At 38.7% G+C, this 16,868-nt stretch overlaps 2 pseudogenes; one reads left to right on the top strand and one right to left on the bottom strand.

The window, feature by feature from the left end:
- Positions 1–5,194: 5,194 nt before the first annotated feature.
- LOC109696249 (polypeptide N-acetylgalactosaminyltransferase 11-like) lies at positions 5,195–13,852 on the bottom strand (annotated as a pseudogene).
- A 607-nt stretch (positions 13,853–14,459) lies between these two features.
- Positions 14,460–15,013, top strand: LOC109696248 (low molecular weight phosphotyrosine protein phosphatase pseudogene; annotated as a pseudogene).
- Positions 15,014–16,868: the final 1,855 nt, after the last annotated feature.

Raw genomic sequence — 16,868 nt, 5'->3', positions numbered from 1 at the left:
TGGGAATTCAGGCTAGATTTTACCCTCACAGCCTTCTGTTTTATCTATTATAACACTAGAGTTTTGTAGTTTTGAGCAAATTGAGCTTTAATTCTCTAGTTGAACTAATACCCACCCATGTGACCTATTTCACAGGGTGTATGTTAGTTACTCAAGATGGTTTACACGTGATAAGAGGCCCTGAAGCTGGAGTTTTCAACCACCTTACTTGTCTAGAGCAGTTGTACAACAAGCAATCTATTTGACAGTGGTGGTGGTTGCTTATTTTTAGTCTCTAATGTTATTGTTAAATTTCCAGCTTTTAGTAGAGTTATCATTATTTGTTATTTTAAGTGGAAAATAGAACTTTATGCTTTTTCCTCTACTTTTGTTTTTCTAATAGTGATAAATACCAATAATATTTATGGTAAAGAGACTGAAATATATATTTGATCAGCTATTTCAAATTCTATTCCATTAAGAAAATTATGGGTTTTCCTTCTTTCCTTTTCTCCTTCTGTTCCTTGCTCCTTTCCTCTATATCTCATTCCATAAAGGATTTAAGCCTGTTTATGGATAACAAAAAGTAAAATAAGGGCAGGTTGTAGCTGCAGGAGGTGGAGATGGGAGGGTTGTTGTCTAAGGCAGATCACTTCCCTGAAAATAGCTCAAGACTTTATCTGAAAAATAAACTACAGCAGAAAGGGCTAGGGTGTGGTTCAAGTTGTAGAGAGCTTGCCTTACCTAGCACAAGTCCAGGAGTTCAAACTCTACTACTATTAAAAAAAAAAAAGAGTGAAATGAAGATAAAATATAATCTAGGAACTGGAATCACAGACATTGATCAAAGAAAATTTGGAATATGAAAAATAGAGCATTTTGCAGGCTTTAAGTTTGGCTCTAAACTACTGATAGTCAAAGGAAAGGGGGCTGTCTTATTGGTTGCATTGTTCTAATTATTCTTACACAAAAAAATTACCAGTTCAATAGGGAAATGGAAACAAGTTTGGCTTTTCCAAAAAGGAAATTACATGTATGAGACTTTGACATATGTTTGCACCATTTTTTCAGCAATATCTTCATAGCACTTTTATTAGGTGTTCCCTCATTGAAGCTAGATTATCAAAAGGGTTCTTTATTTTATTTTACAAGTAATGCAAAGTAAAGGCTTTGGGATTTAAATTTAAGAGCAGACAAAGAGTAGATAACTTCTGACAGTGCAGAAGCACAAAGGGGAACAATCTTGATGCCTAATTCTCCACTGAAGAGTCACTGAAAGTAGAGGACGGTCAAGGAGAAAAATGCCTCTTTACACTTTAAAAATTAACATTTTCTGCTGGCCCATGGCTCACATAATAGAGCTCCTACTTAGCAAGTGCAGGGCTCTGAGTTCACATCCCAGAACCAAACACATTGTGTCATCTATGTATGAACGTAGCACAAGGCAACTCAGTGAAAGCTGTTGAAAAATAGGGGGAAAGGGACTATTGAATGATTGATGCTTTGTCTCTTCATTTTTCTGGAGTGCCTCTTAAATGTGTTAATTCACTTATTCTGATTTACCAGAAATTTCCCACAATGCTCATTGCTATTTTAAGCCTAAGTATTTGCCTTGTGTGGTTTTAACATAAATCCATGAAACAAAGAAAGATAACTTGATCAGTCAACAGTGTGTGTTGTGAATGGTGTCTCAGGTTTCCTAATCAACAAAGACTAGGAAGGAGCCATACGACTACTAACCCTATAGTCATTGCACCTGGAATTGGGGCTAAACAAAGGCACCTTCTTACCCTACTAGACATTATGAACATTTGGTAGATATTCAAGGAAAAATTTAACTGATTTTCATTTTACAAATTGTTTGTAAATCTGGCTTATTGGGCCCCTATATCATCTGTTCATTATATAACACTCCCATATGGACTCAATAGAAACAAGAGAAAATCCAGGACTGAAATACACAACACACACACACACACACACACACACACACACACACACACACACCACACTAAAGACTTTATATCTATACTCCAGAAATTCACAACTAGGGGTCGGAGGTAACCTGGGGTCCTGCAAAATTGTCACTAAGATTTCCACAAGAGCTTTTATTTATTTTTTTCTCATTTTATTTTATTGTTTTTACATTTACTTACATGTGTATGCATTGTTTGTGCCACCTCACCCCCCAGCCCCCTAATCCTCCTCCCTTTCAGGCAGAACCTGTTCTGCCCTCTTCTCTGATTTTGTTGAAGAGAAAACATAAGAGATACTAAGAAAGACATAGCACTTTTGCTAGCTTGGGATAAAGATAGCTAAACAAAGAGATTGCTAACATTGCTTCCATGCACTTATGTATTGCAATCCACATTGGTTCCTATCTACCAGACCTCTTCACTACTTCCTGGTCCCCTTCCCATAGTAGCCTCTGCCAATTTAAGATTATTTTATTCACTCCTCAACAGGGAGCACATCAACCAAATTCAAGCTTTAGTAGGTTTCCTTTCCTTTCCCTAATTCTCCTGTGCATGACCCATGTCCAGTAATATTACTGCATTTGTTTTGGGTCTATAATCCTCATATGAGGGATAATGTGATTTTTTTGGCCATCTGAGCCTGGCTAACTTTGCTTAAGATGATGTTCTCCAGTTCCATCCATTTACTTGTGAATGACAAAATTCCATTTTTCTTTGTGGCTGAGTAAAATTCCATTGTGTATAAATGCCACATTTTCTTGAACCATTTGTTGGTTGTGGGACATCTTGGCTGTTTCCATAGCTTAGCTATTGTAAATAGTGCTGCGATAAACATGGGTGTGCAGGTGCTTTTATAATAACTTGAGTCACATTCCTTCAGGTATATCCCTAGGAGTGGTATTGCTGATCTATGTTTACAAAAATCCTCAATAAAATAATGGCAAACCAAATCCAACAACATATCAGAAAGATCATTCATCATGACCAAGTTGGCTTCATCCCAGGGATGCAGAGATGGTTCAAAATACACAAATCAATAAATGTAATATAGCACATTAATAGAGGCAAAGACAAAAACCACTTATCATGTCAATAGATGCAGAAAAAGCCTTTGATAAGATTCAACTCCACTTCATGATAAAGCTTTAAAAAAAACTAGGAATAGAAGAAATGTACCTCAGTATTATAAGGCTATATATGACAACCCTATAGCCAACATCATAGTTAATGGGGAAAACTGAAACCATTTCCCCTAAACTCAGGAACAAGACAAGATGCCCACTCTTCCCACCCCTATTCAGCATAGTCCTGGAATTCCTGGCCAGAGCAACAAGGCAAGAATAAGAAATAAAAGGAATGCAAACAGGTAAAGAAACAGTCAAAATATCCATATTTGCAGACATGATCCCATTCCTCAAAAACCCAAAAAACTTCACCCAAAAACTTCTAGCCACCATAAACAGATTCAGCAATGTAGCAGGATACAAAATCAACTTACAAAAATCAGTAGCCTTTTCATACATCAACAATGAACAAATTGAGAAAGAATATAGGAAAACAATTCCACTTACAACAGCCTCAAAAAAGATTAAATACCTCAGAGTAAACTTAATGAAGGATGTAAATGACCTCTTCAAGGAGAACTACAAACCCCTGAAAAAAGAGATCAAGGAAGACTACAGAAGATGAAAAGATCTCCCGTGCTCATGGATTGGTAGAATCAACATAGTAAAAATGGCTATACTACCAAAAGCAATCTACATGTTCAACACAATACCCATCAAAATTCCAAGGACTTTCATCACAGAGATTGAATAATCTACCCTAATGTAGATTAGTGCACAGAGATTGAATAATCTACCCTAATGTACATTTGGAAACACAAAAGACCACGAATGGCCAAGGCAATACTGAGCAAAAAGAGCAATGCTGGAGGTATCACAGCATTGAAGTCAGGTAACACCTGACTTCAAACTATAGTACAGAACTGTAGTGATAAAAACAGCATGGTACTAGCACAAAAACAGATATGAAGACCAGTGGAAAAGAATAGAGGACCTGGATATGAATCCACACAGCTATGCCCTCCTTATTTTTTACAAGGTGACAAAAACATAGGATGGAGAAAAGACAGCTTCTTCAACAAATGGTGTTGGGAAAAGTGGCTATCTGCCTGCAGAAAACTGAAACTAGACCCATGCCTGTCACCCTGTACTAGTATCAACTCAAAGTGGATTAAGGACCTTACTGTCAGACCCAAAACCTTGCATTTAGTATACGAAAGAGCAGGGAACACCCTGGAAACAATAGCAATAGGCAAGGACTTCCTAAGTAGAACTCTATCAGCCCAGCAACTAAGAGAAAGGATGGACAAATGGGACTACATGAAATTTAAAAGCTTTGCACAACAAAAGAGATGGTCTCTAAACTGAAGAGACCACCCACAGAGTGAGAGAATATATTTGCCAGCTATACATCAGACAAAGGACTGATAACCAGAATACACAGGGAGCTCAAAAAACTAAACTCCCCCAAAATCAATGAACCAATAAAGAAGAGGGCAACTGAACTAAACAGAACTTTTTCTAAGGAAGAAATCCAAATGGCCAAAAACACATGAAAAAACACTCACCATCCCTGGAAATAAAGGAAATGCCATCAAAACCACACTAAGATTCCACCTCACCCCTGTAGTAGAATGGCTATCATCAAGAACACCAACAACAACAAATGCTGGCGAAGATGTGGGGGTAAAAGGAACCCTCTTACACTGCTGGTGGGAATGTAAGCTAGTACAACCACTATGGAAAGCAATATGGAGGCTTCTTAAAACTAAACACAGATCCACAGGAGCTTTTAAGAAAAGTAGAAGAAAAAGAGAAGAAAAGAAAAAAGAAGCTTTTGGGCTTCAATCACGTGGTATTAGTGCTCACAATGCAATAAGCAGCCTTATTAGTGATTTCTGCACGGGTCTTTCATCGACCCGCCTTGGTACGCACAAACACTATGTTCAGTTCGTTGAGTTTGTTCTTAGTTTTGCATGCAAGGTAGGGGAGGTTCTTGATGATTAGTGAACTGTACAGGCAAAGAGAGAACTATAGGCTGACAATTTTTGTCTTTCCTTCCTGAATTACCCTTAAGTTCTGTGAAATAATTAAGGGACTGAACAAACTTCACTGGTGCAATAGGATATCAGAGGGAAATTTGCATTGTTAAAGATGAATATTTTGTGCTGACACTCAGATGCACCTGAGACTGCTATCATTGTTAACACATGTTTGAACAGCATAAGAACAGCATTGTGATAAGAAATCGTCTTTTTCTCTGAATTTCTCTCATTTGATACTTATTATGTTGCTCTGTTTTATATTGTAGCAGGTATTTGCTTTTTAATAAAAATATTTGATGGTCCAACAGGATGATTTTTGCATTTCTTTTTTTTTTCTTTTTTTGCAGTACCAGGGATTGAACTGATGGCCCTTAACTCAGGTACCTTAAGCCACTCCACCAGTCCTATTTTTGTGATGGGTTTTTTCGAGTTAGGGACTTGTGAAATATTTGCCTGGGCTGTCTTTGAACTGCGATCCTCCTGATCTCTGCCTCCTGAGTAGCCAGGATTACAGGTGTGAGCCACCAGTGCTCAGCCAATAGGGTGATTTTTAAACATAAATTTTAAATGGAAGAGGATGAAGAACTAGGAATAATTCTCATAAGATTACAGATGAAGACTTACCATCTTCTTAGTCATTTCCCAAGAGATCACACACCAAAAAATCTGTCTATAATGAAGTCACTTATCGGTGAGACTTGCACTAGCAAGAATACAAACTGTCCTACTGTCATATTGTCCATTGTGCATAGTCTAACAGTTTTTTAAAATGTAGCAAAGGTTCCAGGAAAATGAAAAAGACAATTATATATCACAATCATTTGACAGGTAAAAGAAATGATTATTTAAATGGCTATTGAAATCTATTCTCCCCTCAATTCACTCCCTTTACTTTTTTTTTCTAACAGCAAATAATTATTATTTGCTAAAAGGTAGCTACTAGATAATAATATTAATTCCCATAATAAAGCCATTTCACTTTTCCAGGTCCTTTCAAGGTTATTTTTCTCTTGACCCTTTAAACAACCCTGTGGGAATTTAAAACGAAACTGTCTTTACGTTATAAATCAGGAAACTGAGCTCAGCAAGTTAAGTGATTTATCCATATTTGGATAAATGATGAAGCAAGATCTTAACCCATGCCATTCAACCCTACATATAAACCTTAATTCTTCTCCCCAAATGGGAATACAAATGTGAAAACTCACCCCTCTTTTAGCCTTCTCCTCCTTTTTTCTTTTCTAGTGCTTTCTTGTTTTGAATTTCATCTTTCCTTTTCCCTTACAACAAAGATTTTAATTAAATATACTCCCTGATGCACAGTTTGACATGATAGAAAAATGGAAGAGTAGAATTAAATTATAGTTCACAAATCCATGCATGCATAAAATGTAATTTTTTTTGTATTTTTCTACATTCAAAATAATTTCAATTTTGAGCCCTTGTCTCTCTAGGTGGCAGAGATGTAATCATGCAATTTAAAGCAGACTTTTTTTCCTTGGAGCCCAAGTAAGTTTCCTGTGACTTCTACAAAGCTGAAAGACTTGGAGACGGGAAGTCTGTCCATACATCATTATACATTCTAAACTGATTTTATAGTATAAGCCAACAGATGCCTATAGTGGCCAGGCCTGTAATACAAATCTGCAGATTAGGCCCTGGGATGAATGAACTACAGGACTGTAGTAAACCTAAGACTATGTGCCATTCTAAAACATTCAAACGTATTCCATTTAAAAAAACAACACTATTGGGCATGGTGGTGCACATCTGTAGTCCCAGCTACTCTAGAGGCAAAAGAAGGAGGATCATTTATGCCCAGGAGTTCATGGACAGCCGGGCAACAAGAAGATGCTCTGTTCTTAGAATAGTGCCTGGCACATAGTTGTAATTAAATATTTGATGAAATAAATGAAAAAATGAATGTGAGAGAAAAATTGAATAAAATTTCTCAAAGGGCATGAATAAGAAAGTAGGAGTCAATACACAGCCACTTGTGATTTCTTCAATGTATATTGGCCATGAGGTTTTCTGCAACTTGAAAGCTGGGAAAAGATTTTTTGATTTTCTCTTTCTGATGTGCCATGTTTTTCTGAGGCAATAGGCCTTCTTTGAGTGGAAGAAGGACAAGAAAGAAAAATGGAAATTCCAAAATGTAGATGTGGGAAGTGGGAAGCAAGGACCCATCAATTAATACATCCAATGGAATATGCAAGTTGACACTACTTCCAATATCCAAAGCCCTCAAACACCTTATCCTTGCCACCTCTCACCATACTTAATCTAGATGACTTTATCTACTTTTCCTGTATTCTATTTCTATAATCTTCTTCTTTCCTGTATTCTATTTCTATAATCTTCACAACTAATCCACACATACAGGTGGATTATTAGTTGGTCTTTTCTACCAACCCCAATCTATTTACCCAAGCATCTCTTTACAATCTTAGCACATATTATTATAAAAATCTGCTTTTATATCTGTCTCTCAGTAGTCTAGTACAATGGTCATATGTGGCTAACTCAATTCAATTAATTAAAAATAAATAAAAATCAATTTCAATTCCTCACTTATGCTAATCATATTTTAATTGTTCAATAACCTAGCTAGTAGCTATGTGTTGGCAATGTACAGAACATTTCTATCATCAGAAAATACTCTGGATAGTACCATTATAGACAATAAATTCCTAAAATGACACTGTATTTCTCCATTCTTAGAATAGTGCCTGGCACATAGTTGTAATTAAATATTTGATGAAATAAATGAAAAAATGAATGTGAGAGAAAAATTGAATAAAATTTCTCAGAAGGCATGAGTAAGAAAGTAGGAGTCAAATTAAATTTTTATAGGTTACTTCTGAAGATGGGATAGTCTTCAAAATTGATTTTCTAAATTTTCTCACTTATTTATACCAGAAGACAGAACTATGCACATGGCAGAGTGTCAACCAAATAAGGATACAAGGCAGTCAAAGAACAAGCAACAAAATCCTGCTGCCTCACACAGAATCGCCCTTGATGTGTTGGGTCTTGAAGAAGGCCTCTGTAATATGCAAGTAGCCTTATTGGGGGTTGATTGTGGAAGCCAGAGTTTTGGGCAAGTCCCAAAGTGAAAGGATCAAACTTCTATAACCCTGGGAAACCGTGTCTTGTTAAGGGAAGGGCAGTCAAGAACTGGCAGGGAACCAACATGAGAAGGCAGGAAACAAAGAATAAAGAAGAAGAAATGGTCTTCCACAGCAGATAAAGTTAGTAATCATGAAGCAAAAATTATATTCCCTTCAGCAGCCTATTGCTTTTATTTCTTCATTACAGAAGTACTTCATTATCAACCCAAAGAAAAATATCGCTATGTCAGACCAATTTTTCTAAATCCTAGAGAAAAAAATTCTCAAAATAGTCAAGAAATAATCTCTGTATAAATTCACATAACTTGACCCTGATTTTTGCATTTAAGTTTCACTTTTTGCCTCCAAAATGCCTAAACAACTTCTTGGTTAGGTTGATGCAGCTGACATAAATCTATGTTTCTGAGCAATAAACCACCTGAGATGGTAATTGCTTACCCCTCAGAGAACCTTGTGTCGTTGCAACAACAGAAACACACAAAAAAATGAAAACAGCTTTCCCAGGTGCCCTGAGGACAGATGTATCATAAGTAGATCTTTCCTACAAGTCAATGACACCCTGACTGCTACCTCCCACCTGCCCCGAATTCAACTGTAGACACAGTAAAGAGCAGGATGGCTTGCTGAATTTAGATGCCAACTTACAAGCACTGCATGCTTACCTGTTGCTTGAAAATTTATATCATTTAAAGTACTACACTTATTGTTGAAGGTTGAAACTGTCTCTACAGAAACTATCAGCTACTCTTGTTTTTTTTTTTTTTTTTTGTCTTTTTCTTTTTTGGTGCTGGGATCGAACCCAGGGCCTCAGGCATGCTAGGCAAGCGCTGTACCACCGAGCTACATCCCAGCCCACTACTCTTGTTTTTAAAATTCCTAGTGTCAAAGCACCAGTAGATGCTACTACACAGGCTTCTGTTTCTCTGGTTGACCTTTCAGCCCTAGGTGTTTCATAGTGTAGTCTAATATTTTGTAACTTGGCTCCTCCTCTCATCCCGTTGCTCCAGTCTCCTTTGCTTTTTGATCCTTCTATGTTTGGCCTCTATTTTAGGTCAGTGTTGTCTCAAGCAACTTTCTGTGTGACAGTTCCTAAGATGAAAGGTCCCAGATACTCTTCTTTGAAGTAGTGTGAATTGTCAGCAAGCAATTTACCTAAGGAGTCTATTAACAAAAGATTCCTGGTCCCTACACCTAGAAACTTTGACTTGCTATGTCTGAGATAAGGTGATGGAAGTTTTAAGGTATACTAGGTACATCAACAAAAAAATTCTCAGAGTGACATTTTATAGTTTCACGAAATTAATGTACATAGCCACTAATACCAACTTCTTTAAAGAACCTCATGCTTTGAAAGTTACTAGGTTTCTTTTATCATAAGACTGTATGGTAGTGACTATGATGTTTTCTAAGAGCCACATAACTGAGAATTCTTGTTTATAGAGGGAGTGTCCTTTTGGGCTGTTGCAACAAAATACCTTAGAATGGATAATTTATAAGTAATAGAAAATTACTGTTCACAGTTCTGAAAGCTGGGAAGTTGTAGAACAAAGCACCAGAACATTTGGTGTCTGATGTGGGCTCACTTTCTGTTCTATAAATAGGACCTTACTGCTATATTCTCATCAGAATGACATTTACTATTCAATCAATATTCTAATCAAGAACACTTAGGTAATATCTAAAAGTGAAGCTGTCTCTATATGTCTCCTCTTCTTGGTACCCACACCAGAATCACATTTAAGGCCCCTTTTATGACAATGTACCTCAAAATTCTTCCAACCTTTTCCCCGTTACCCAGTGACAAAACTTCTACATTTTAGGTGTTTGTTTTAACAACAGTCTACTTCTTTGTATCAATTTTTTAGTCTACTCTTGCTGCTATAACAAAATTCCTTGGAGTTGGTAATTTATAAATAATATAAATTTATATCTCACAGATCAAGTGTTCATTCCTATCCCTTGGATGGTAACTTGTTGCTGCCTCCTTGCATGAGGGAAGAGGTGAGACAGGTCCCTTCAACTTCTTTTATAAGGGGACTAATCCCTTCATGACAGCAGAGCTCTCAGGACTTAATCATTTACTAAAAGTCACCATCTCTTAACCATCACCTTGTGGGGATAAATTTCAGCATATGAATTTTAGAGATACTAATATTAAGATCATAGCAATGGGCTTATGTAATGCACAAGCTTATCCCTTACAATTATAGGACTTGGAGCAAGATGAAAATGAAGATTTACATGTAATATTATGATTATCTAAAATAATAAAGCAAGGTAATAAATGATTCATTTAATACATTGAGTATTTGAAATAGTCACTATTCCTACCTGAAATATTCTTTCATAAGATGAAAATGTCTTTGTAAAATTATATTTCTATCAGTAGAAGTCAGAAAATACCAAAAACACTCAATGGCCATATGGAGTACATATCTAAGTGTCCCTTTTCATATACCAGTGTTATGATTTGAATTTGAGATGTTCCCTGAAGGGTCATGAGTTAGGCACTTGGTTGCCAGCCGATAGGCCTTTGGGGAAGTGATTAGATCTGAAGGGCTGTGACTTAATCAATGAAGTAATCCCTTGATGGATTCATAACATGATGGCATTATTGGAAAGTGGTAGATACTAGAGAAGGTGGATCTATTTGGAGGATGTAGAAGCATGAACTGGGAGCATGCTCTGAAAAGAGGTACCTTGTAGCCATCTCTTTCCTCTCATTTTTTCTGCTTTCCACCCACCATGATCTTAGCAACCTTCTCTGTCACATGTTCCTTCCTCCATGATGTTCTACACATTGCTAGAGAACATGACTGTGTGTATTCCCCAAGCTCATAAAGTATAAAGACTGAAATTTTGAGTCTTTACTCCAATTTCTTCCTTATCCCTTTTTCCATTTCTCCCTACTTTACCCTATTGTACTAAAATAAATTCTTTTTTAAATAATCAAACAGATCCTAAATGTAGATAGTGTCATGTCATCAAAATAGCTTATAATATTTAACTGCTTTTCAAACATTATAAATGATGCCTTCTGAAGTTAAAAGTAATGTGCATTCAATCAGTTATTTAAAATTATCTATTCAGAATATATTAAACAAATGATAGAAAAAAATTAACTGTCTCCTATGAAATCATGATAAGTTTCTGATCAGATAAAAACCACTCCATCACCAAGGGAGAATAGAGTAACATAAATAAATGTGAATAGAAATGTCTGTTTCCTGGGTTTTGTTTTGTTAAAACATGATTCTTTAAAATTAAAATTATTTTTTGGTTTCCCTCAATGAGCAAGAACATCCCTTAACATCAGCTCAGAAATGTCCTTGATGCCCTATGAAACACCTTTCTAAGGCTGAGCTAGCAAATTCTCCTCAACAGTTCCACCCAGTCAGGGGTCAGCTCAGAGTCTAGCACACCAGTGACATTTTTTCCAAAGCACTATGCTTTGTGGTGAGCACAGAGAGTGTGGGTAAGTCACCACTCCAGTCTGGGTCTACTTTAACCTACCTTCCAGTTGCCACTGCTGGGAGGAGGAGCCATGGCCACAGAGCCTTTCTGAACCAGTGAATCCACCACTCTCAGGCACTGTCCCACAGAAACCTGGTATTTGATTGTTTTTCCAAAGGTGCACTGCTGGGATCTTCTTAACTCATAGCACTTCATGAGTCATGGTAGGTTTGATGAGTGAGTTTCCAACATCTAGACAAAGGAGACTATTAAAAAACAATTCATATCCTTCATTATAAGTTCATATCTGAGTTGAGTTCCTATAATCACGGCCTTAAGCACTACTGGGCTTGTCATCTGGCTGAGGTTGCCCAGGGCCACCAGACATTTGTTGATCTGGAAATAATAGAGCCTTTTACAGCAAAGGATTTTGAGTTGCTTAGGCCCTCTGTTGACGAAATTGAGTTGCTGGGGTTTAGCATTAGGCTCAGGTATCTGCATCTCTGGGTAAATATTATCCAAATACCATTTGAATGACTGACAACCCAACATTGTCTTCAATTCAACAAAGTTACTGATGTTTCCATAGCTTCTGGTCTTCAGATCAGGCTATAAAAAAAAAAAAAAAACCAAAACCTTATTTCTCCTCCTTTTCATCCAACCAGACATGTGCCAGCCTCAGAGAGTTCTATGTCACGCTGTCTGGGTCTTCAGAAGTTCCATACGATCTCAGTTTTCAGAAAATGTGTACTACTCTAGAGCAAGAGATGATGAAGAGCTTAGACCACACATCTGGATCCAAAATGATCAGCTATTCATACCACTCTCACAAAATCCAAGTTCACTGAAATACTGTCTGTTCATGGAAAACAATAGTCCAACCATTGTAGGTGACCTTATTGGTGTCTTCCACTTTTCCTAGTTCAGAAAGGGGATCAAGATCCCATTTGAAGTGCAGCCTCCTGTTGAACCTGCCCTGAGGATAGAAGATGCTCTGTAGGCAAGTGTGTCAGCGCTGATGATGTCAATCTTCGGGCACACCATGGTGTTGGGGTCCTCACCAATGGCGGCCAGCAAAGGCTGCAGCCACATCACATTCACTTTATGGTGGCTGTCCAGGAGCACCAGAATGCCCCCTATAATGTGGGCTGCTCCCATTATGCTTCCCTGAATCAATCCCTCATGCTTTGTATTTCTTATAACTTCAATTTTTCCAGGAAGGTATTTTTGGATAGACTCACCTAATTCTCCTTTTAAATTATTGAAGTCACTGTCATCATCCACAAGAATGACCTCATGAAGAAAGTGCTTTGGGGTGTTGCCTACAACACTGTGCACTGTCCATAGCCAAGCAGAAAAGGCTTCATTGTAGAACTAAATAACAACACCAGCAACTGGCAGGCACTAGAGTTTGAACTCAGCAGGGCCTCACACTTGCTAAGAAAGCACTCTTACCACTTGAGCCACTCCGCCAGCCCTTTTTGGTTTGTGATGCATTTTTTTCAAGATAGGGTCTTGCAAACTATTTGCCCAGGGCTGGCTTCTAACAGCAATCCTCCTGATCTCTGCCTCCTGAGTAGCTAGGATTACATGTGAGCCACTAGCAAGACTTTTCTCTACAAGCTGCATTCCTGATATCTGACACATCTCTATACTAGCCCCAGCAGTTACTAATAAGCATGTCAAAGGCATATTTCTGACAGCCCAAGTCTTTCAAATCCTGGTTGCATTCATTAAAATCAATTCAAAAGAGAACTTCGGGTGGGCTTTCTCTGGATCTTCAATGTGATTATCTATCACATCATCAGTTCTGTTTGCTTTGCACTATGACTCTAATACTTGACTTGGACCTCAAGTAAAATGGGGATAGAATATTTTGGGAAATAGTCTGTGGGGCCCAGACCCCTTGATGAGCACATACTTAGGTGGCTGAGTCACTACTCAAGTTAAAATAGACAAAAGCAAGAGTGTACAGGTTGCAGGTGTAAAAAGGAACCCATAACAGAAACAGCAAACTGTGATACTTCCCGTTATAGAACTAGGATAGGTAAAGGAACATTTTCAGTTTACGTGGGCTTGGAGCCCAGGATCATGGCTTTCTGGGGCCTGGCTGTGGCATCTTCCCTTGTGCCACAACCCAAGCCCAGTTGTACAAGTGGATGGGAAACACATCCCAGAGGCAGCTGCAAGGTGGAGCATGACATGCACACAGGGCACAGAGGTGGCCACAAGCTTGCCAGGCCCAGGGCCTCAGCCAATCTCTACACCACACCCTCAGCAGGCCTCATGCCATAAAACAAATTCTTGCTAAAACTTCCAGTTTATGAGCTTATCCTTTTTGTGAGACACTTTGAAATTCTTTTCATGTATGGATCTCAAGTTCCTGCAGTTTTACATAGAAACTGGGAAGCTAAGGTAACTCCCCCCATCAGGTGAGAGTTTCAAATTAATATGAAAACTCTATTGGGAATTAGACCAGAGGTCATGCATGGCACATTTTGTCCAAGAACTTTTCTACATTTTGTCCTTGCCCTAAGGCTTTGTGTGACCATATGCTCAAAATTGATGGACTAATTAATCTAGTGCATACAATTTCAACTTAGCCCATCATGCAAGTTATTGCATGGGTATTGCTATCTGTAGACAAATTTGTACTGAGAATTGGGAGCAGAAACCTGAATAGAAAGATCTGAAAAACAGTTTTGCCAGAAAAGGAGCACATTTAAAGTTGGGCCAAAGGAAGGCGTTTGTGTGATTGCTGAACAGATTAGTGTAATCAAAAAGAAGCCAAGGGTGGTATTCACAGGGAAGATGGCCAACCACAGCTCCAAGTCCATGGTGTCTTGTGTCTGGTTAACATTTGCTGGTCACCCATTGCAGAAGTGGTTTTCAGAAAACTTGTAGCTGACCACAACGTTTCAGATAACTGGAGGAGAGACAGTGCAGCCACATCCACATATGAAGTGGGAAACCCCCCCTAACTATGGAGGGCAGAGCTGCATGAGGAAACATCCCCATGAGTCATGTTGCCTGGCAGGTTACCAAAGAAGATTTTGCAACATTCGATTATATACTATGTATGGATAAAAGCAATCTGAGAGATTTGAATAGAATCAAGAAATCAAGTTAAAAACTGGAAAGCTAAAATTGAACTACTTGGGAACTGTGATCCACAAAAACAACTCATTATTGATGATCCCTATTATGGGAATGATTCTGACTTCAAGTTGGTGTCCCAGCAGTGCCTCTGGTGCTACAGGACCTTCCTGGAGAATGCCCACCACCAGTCCTATGCCCAAGCGTGGTGGCATTCCCTAGCCCCAGGCCCCTCCTGTTTCTTCAGCCAACTTACTGTTTTTCTTTAAAATAATTATGGGTGGCAATTAGTTGTATTTTCAGAAGCATAAATAGAAATGTTTGATTCATACAGTTTGGGGCAGTAAGCACTCCAAACTAGTTGAAACTCTTACATTTCCCTAGTTACAAAATAGTGGAACCAAGCAAACATGAAATAGCAAAATAGAACACAATGAAGTAACAATGACCTGAAGGGCAAGTCAACCTCTAAGCCCAGCAAGACCTGGATAGCCAGGTCTACCTGCATTGTACGTGAACAGCCAGTGCCACTTGATGCCCTCTGTTTACCTTGCACCTCTGTCCTGGGCTCTTGTGGAGTCCTACTGTTGGGTCTGGAGACCTAAAGGACACATGAGTGAGTATCCCATCCCCCATGGAGAGCACTATGAGCCCTGCACCCTGAGAAGGAGTTAAGTGGTCTTATAAATCTGCCACAGGGCTGGTAAACAGAATGTTCTCAAGGTTGTTTACTCCCATAAGAGGCAAACAGACTAGCTCATCAAAAAAGAGCCCACATGCGTGAATCCACAGCCAATGGAAAAACCCACTTAACCCAGAGTTAAAGTGTCCATAAAAAGCCCCAGTCTTCACCTGAGCAGGGAGCCACTGGTTTCCAGTCTCTGCTGCACTGCTCTAGTTGTAGCCTTTTCTCTCTCCTACTTTGTGTGCTGACCTTGTTGTCTTATGAGTCAATCAGTTGCCTCATGAGCCAATTCCTTACTAAGGCAAGAACCCTCCACACTGGCCCACAACACTAGCACTCTCTGCCTACCTTGGAAGTGTTTTCTCAGATACACTCATAGTACACCCTTGTATATTTAAAAGATAGGAGAAGCTGGACATGGTGGCACAAGCCTATAGCCCTGCAGTAGGGAGACTGAGGCAGGAGGATCATAAGTTCCAGGCCAGCCTGGGCTATACAGTGAGACCCTGCTTCATAAACATCAAAAACAATAAATAAATACATAAATAATAAAATATTGGAAAGATGGTTGGAATGAATCTTTAGCATTCTTAACACTTATTGGTTTGTGTCTAGTTTATTTCATGGGAGGTCACTTATTGACTCCCAATTAAGCCATTTTACCTCTGAAAATTATATAAAGAAAGGACACTTGTACACAGTTTATCAATGGTCAGTAGAGGAATGTCTGTTTTCTATGCATATGAAACCCAAATGTCAAAAATAAATTGGCTTAAGTGTGGGAAAAAAAAAACGCCAAGTACTTTGCATCAGACAATAAGATGCCTAAGGGCATCTCAAGGAATTGTCCAGACTGCCCCACTCTCATTGCAGGCTCAAGAGTATAAAAAAAGTACAATCTACTTTGAAAGACTGCCTGAGAAAAATGCTGGGGCACGCTGGTCACACAAGGACATAAGAAATGTATCTTGTTTTCCCCAAGATGCATTTCACCATGTTCAATCATCCTGACACTCAGAAAGCTGCAGCTGTGGTCCAAGGGGGCCTATGTACTGCTCAAGCTGGAAGCAGACCTTTGCATCATGTGCGTGATGGTGGTTTTGCAGACATTCTGAATGTAAAACATATGGGGTTGTAGAGTCTTCTACCCAGATTTCTAAGGAAAACCTGCAAATGTAGGCAATCTGTAGCAGGGTCAGACTCCCTATAAGAAGTCCCTGATAGGATGATGTGTAAAGCTGTGAAAGTGAAGTTGAAGATACAATGGAGACCCTAGTAAATTGGAGATGCCAGAATTGTGGAAAGTCTGCCAAGAAACACTGCAGACACTAAGCAGAGTCAACCCAAGTGGGAGGCCATGGGGGCTGCAACTGGCAGGGTTACCCAAGTCCTTTGGGGCTCACATCATGCCATAATATATCTTGGATACTGGATATGGA

Source organism: Castor canadensis, chromosome 13 (genome assembly GCF_047511655.1).
Source record: "Castor canadensis chromosome 13, mCasCan1.hap1v2, whole genome shotgun sequence".
Taxonomy (NCBI): domain Eukaryota; kingdom Metazoa; phylum Chordata; class Mammalia; order Rodentia; family Castoridae; genus Castor; species Castor canadensis.
Note: the sequence above shows the minus strand (reverse complement) of the source record. Positions and strands in the feature narration are given on the sequence as shown.